Source organism: Aquarana catesbeiana, linkage group LG05 (assembly GCF_042186555.1).
Source record: "Aquarana catesbeiana isolate 2022-GZ linkage group LG05, ASM4218655v1, whole genome shotgun sequence".
Lineage (NCBI taxonomy): Eukaryota > Metazoa > Chordata > Amphibia > Anura > Ranidae > Aquarana > Aquarana catesbeiana.
The window spans coordinates 322,139,937-322,145,237 of record NC_133328.1 but is presented as its reverse complement, the minus strand read 5'-3'; the positions used below and the strand labels follow the sequence as shown (position 1 = coordinate 322,145,237).

Here is a 5,301-nt window from a genome sequence, read left to right as displayed (position 1 = left end):
CCCGCCAGGCACCGTCAATGTCCTCCTGTGAATGAGTTCCACAGAAGAGTCCGTTCAACACACCAAAGTGTGTGATAGCAGTCTGTGGCATAAAGTCTTTGAGTTCCGGTTCCAAGGCCCTCAACAGGTCCTGTGCAAAGGGACACTCCCAGAAAACATGCAGAGCAGTTTTCTCCTGGATGATGCAAAAGGGGCAGTGCCTGTATCTGCACAGGTTTCTGGCATGCATGAATGTCCTGAGTGGCAACCCCCCCTGGATTGCCATCCATGCCAGATCTTTGTGCCTGTTGGTGAGTCTCTTTGAAGAAACATTCCTCCAGACCACTTTAGAAGTGGCTGAAGGGAGGCCTGGAACAGACTCAACAATGTCCGATGCTCTGATCAACTTGTGGATAGTTTTTGGCTTCCACAAGTCGGGCTTCACTCCATGTAGCCCCAGCTCCTTAATAAACTTGAAGGTGTCCAAGTAGTACCAAGGCGTGTCCCAATTGTAGGGGATGGAGCTGTCCCATTTGTCCCATCCAAGGGTCCTTCAAAGAGGCAGGAGGAAAAAACGGGACATGGAGTTACCGCCAGAGTCCACAGTTCTGTCAACCAATGTCCTGCGGATGCAGTTACAAGCAAAGCACACCCTCAGTAAGGTAGCGATGTCGGGCACGCCCTTACCGCCCTTGAGGGGTTCCTTGAACATAACCACCCGCTTCACTCTGTCCATTTTGGAGCTCCAGATGAAGTGAAACACCGCCCTGGTGATGGCCTTACAGGTGTTGACCCGAGGGGGCCAGGCCTGGGCGAGGTACTGCAACACAGGGAGGATCTCGCTGCGGAGTACCAGTGTTTTGCCTTCGATGGTGAGTTCTCTGAGGCTCCAAAGTCCAAACTTCTGTCGCATCTTTGACAGTCTTTCCTCCCAGGACTTCAGGGCTGCGCCCTCAGCTCCAAACCAGACCCCAAGGATTTTGATGAAGTCCGTCTTGACGCTGAAAGGAATTGGTGCAGAAGAAGGCAGGAACCACTTTCCGAAGAGCATGACTTCTGACTTCCCGCAGTTGACCTTTGCCCCTGAAGCTTGGCCGAAGTCCTCACAGGTCTGGGCGAGTGTGTCGATGGAGCGCCGATCAGCACAGAACACCGTCACGTCGTCCATGTAGAGTGAGCACTTGACCTCCCGTCTGTCCGGTCCTGGTGCGGTGATCCCTCTGATCTCTGGGTTCCGTCTGATGCTTCGGGCGAAGAGCTCTATACAACAAACAAAAAGCAGAGGTGAGAGAGGGCAGCCTTGTCTGACCCCAGACAAAATTGGGAAGGGGTCAGTTTTCCAGCCATTTACCTGCACCAAACTAGAAATGTCAGTGTACATTACATTTACATACGAACAAAACATTTCCCCAAGACCAAACCTGCGCAGAGCTCTGCACATAAACTCGTGGGAGACACGGTCAAAGGCCTTCTCCTGGTCAAGACTGACCAGGGCCGCGTGCACACGGCGGCCATGAATGTACTGGACCGTGTCCCGGACAAGCGCAAGGCTGTCCGCAATCCTGCGACCAGGAATGCCGCAAGTCTGATCCGGGTGGATGATCTGTCCGATGACAGACTTCAACCTGTTGGCCAGGACCTTGGCGAGGATTTTGTAGTCCACGTTCAGCAGAGAGATCGGACGCCAATTTTTAAGATCCGATCTCTCCCCCTTCCACTTATACAAAATCATGATCATCCCCTCCCTCAGTGACGGAGGCATTCTGCCCTCCACCACCATCTCCTCGTACAGCTCGAGCAGGTCCGGGCCCACGAGATCCCACAGTGCTACATAGAGCTCAACTGGGAGACCATCGCAGCCCGGGGTCTTGCCTCGCCTAAAGGATTTAGCGGCAGAGTGCAGCTCCTCCAGCACCAAGGGGGCGTTGACGGTTGATGAACCTGCAGGATCAATTTGGTTAGAGATAACTGACAGGAACCTGTCGGCCGCCTGTGTGTCCGTTTCTTTTGGGGAGTAGAGGTTGGTGTAGTAGTCGCTGACCTCTTGCATCACAGCCTTCTTCCCCTTCTGGAGTGTTCCGGTCTCGTCGCGCAACTCCGACAAGGGTGTGTGTCCTGAGTGAAGTTTCCTGAAAAAGAAAGAATTACACTTCTCGCCTTTCTCAAGATTCTCCACCTTGGCACGGAAGACAATGTGCCTGGATTCTTCCTCGAAGTGTCCTTTCAGGCTCCTCTTGGTGTCCTCCAGGTCCTGCCTAACGTCCCAGCCACAGTGCTGAAGGTCCTGCAGGGACTGCAACTGACGCTGCAGTCTCCTGAGTTCCCTCCTCCTGGCACACACACGCTGGCGTCCCCTTGCCTGAAAGAAGCTACGCAGTTTAACCTTCACAAACTCCCACCAGTCACTTACCCTTCCGAAGAATCTCTTTTCCTCCGTCCAGGTGGCATAGGCCTCCCGGAGTTCCCCCATCAGTTCCTCGTTTTCCAGCAGGGTGCTATTCAGCTTCCAGGAACCCGGTCCGCGGGCAAAGCCCTCGCCCAGGTCACCCCGAAAGTGAATAGCCCTGTGGTCAGAGAAAAAGCAGGGGACCATGGAGAACTCACGATGCTTGACTGTTCTTGAAGTGAGCACGAAATCAATCCTGGAACGCACAGATCCATCGGGTCGGCACCACGAATAGTTCACGGTCCCTTTCCCTATGGATCCCACGGCGTCCTGCAAGGAGGCCTCCGAGATCATCTCCTTGAGCAGCCTAGAAGTAGCATCAAGTTTTGCGTATATGCTGGAGCTGCGCCCATCCTCCTCGATCGGACAGTTAAAATCACCGCCGATCACTACTGTTCTGGTGGTGACGAGTTGGGTCCGCAGGGTCTGGAAAAGTTCCAGCCGCGCATTCTTGTCTGGGGGGGCATACACGTTGATGAGCCTAACTGGCTCTTCCACCCACGAGCCGTCTATGACCAAAAGACGGCCACAGACTAGCTCATGGATAGAGTCAACCGTGAAACGCCCACCCCTGACCAGAATGGCTACGCCTGCAGACTTGCAATCGCCACCCCCGGACCAGTAGGAGGGACCAAGGGTCCACTGGGAGGACAGATGAGTGTACCTCCTCAAGGGGGGAAGGGCGCACTCCTGAAGCATGTAGACATCACTCTGCTGACTTGAAAGAAAGGTCAGGACCGCTTGCCTTCTAGATGTATCCTTGATACTCCTCACATTAATGGAAAAGATTGAGATCTCAGCCATAATGAAAAAGGGTATGAGGGTCTAGTTAACAAGGGTCCGAACTTACCTCCCCGGAGGGGGGGGTGGTTCTTCCGTTGCGTCTTCTGCCTGTCCTGTGTCCCGGGCCAGGCCCAGCTCCTCAAGGACAGACTCCATCATCTGCTGGCTGATGTGGATGTTGGGGGGGAGGTCATGCTCAGGGTCGACCACAATCTCCTCCCCTTCCTCCTCTCCTGCAGACTCTAGGTCCTCCACTACTTGCTCGGGTCCATCGCTGTCGCGTTGGACCCCGTTGGGCCGTTTGGTGGAGGTGGCAGGTTCCTCCGCTGTTGGGCTCTCTGGCTTACGTTTCCGGCTTCCTCTTGGGCCACTGGTGGGGGTGGAGGGGGGTGGGAGGGTGGGGAAGTCCTCCAGGGAGGACAGGTTGGGGGGGGGAGGGGTGGGGAGGGGCTCCTCCGGCACAGAGGGGGTGGGAGGGGGTGTGCTGGAGGTAGGGGATGGGGCAGGGGCAGGAGGGGCAGGGGCAGGTGGGGCGGGGGTGGACTTACCTTTGGCCTTTCGAGGTTCTTTTGGTTTTTCTGGCAGCTTTCTCCCGGATGGCTTACCCTGGCTTACGGCTCCAGCGTAGGTCTGGGTTCTCTGGGGGCAGTGTCTGAAGACATGCTCTGCCAGTCCGCAAAGGTTGCAGGCTTTGGACCTCGGACAGTCCTTGGTCTCGTGGCCTGTCACCCTACAGAACTTGCAAGCAAGTTCTGTACAATCCTTCCCTATGTGTCCTGGCTGCCCACACTTGTTACAGTTGTAGGGTATGCCGGGGTAGAAGAGGATTCCTGCGGAGGATCCCAGGGAGAAGAAAGGCTGCAGGTGCTGGATGTCCCCCGAAGGGTCTTTCCTCAGTTTGCAGAGCACAGACCACTTACCTATCCAGAAGCCGTTGGCATCGAAGATTTGGATCGGGTCCTTCACCACGGTGCAGAACCTCTGGAGGTAGGTGGCTATGTCCTTTCCACTGGTATGGGGGTTCCTCATGGCCACTGTCACCCGCCTTTCGTCCCGTGTTATGGGGCAGTTCGCAGTGAACTTCCAGAAAGGGGATTCAGGGCCACTGGTCTTCACCATCTCCCAGTATCTTCTGCATACCTGGAACGACACAAAAGTTATAAAGAATATACCTCTTGTGAAGGCCTGCACAGAAAGCGTCTCCGCTTTGCTGAACCCCTGTTCCAGGATCATCTTCTTTCCAAAGATCTCCGGGGTCATGTCTGGGACTCTTCCGTCCACCTCCTTCAGCTGCAGCACGACCGTCTGCTTCATCCATGGCTCCAAAGTTGGGAGCCCGTCTGCAGGCTGGTCTGGCTTGGCTGGTCCTGGTCGGCTGGTGCCGGCCGGGGTAGGGGCGGGGGTTGAGGCAGCGGCATTCCCGGGCCTGGAGGAAGTGGCTGGAACGGGGTTCTTCTTCTCTTTTCCGGTCTTCTTTTCGCTCTTCCCCATCGTCAAGGATTTGGATGTTGCTTCAGATGTTTCTTAGGCGGCTTCCTTCTGGTTCCTCGACGTCTTCGCTCTTTTTCGTAGCCTTTACAAAGGCTCTAGCATCTACTGCCCGGAGGTAGTAGGGGAGGAGGGAAGACCGCAATCTCGTTCCCTGTGGGGGCTAAGCCTCTAACCCAATAGCAGCAGGTAGGTGAAGCTGAATTTAATCAACGATCCTACCAGGCCGAGCAGAGGGTACCCCACAAGGACCAATTAGCTTGGATAGATGCAAGTGGTTCTCAACTTCCTAGCTGTGAAGCAGAGACACCCCTAAGGGCTAAAGTCGATACTACACTTGATCTTAGCCAAAAGGCCGAGAAGCGATCGCAGATATACTGCGGCAGAAGGGCACATACAGGCAGATTAACGTACCTGTACATTGCCCTTTAAGAGGTGGATTGCGCACGCCCCGCGATTATCTCACGGTGAGGAAGAATGGGGAGATGCTAATGTAAACAAGCATCTCCCCGTTCTGCCTAATTACACTGTCACTGATCACAGCTCCCTGTGATCGGGAGCGGTGATCAGTTTAGTGTCACACACAGACCCTTCCCCCACAGTTA

At 55.1% G+C, this 5,301-nt stretch overlaps 1 pseudogene; it reads right to left on the bottom strand.

The window, feature by feature from the left end:
• Positions 1–4,928: 4,928 nt before the first annotated feature.
• Positions 4,929–5,063, bottom strand: LOC141146485 (U2 spliceosomal RNA; annotated as a pseudogene).
• Between the last annotated feature and the right edge of the window lie 238 nt (positions 5,064–5,301).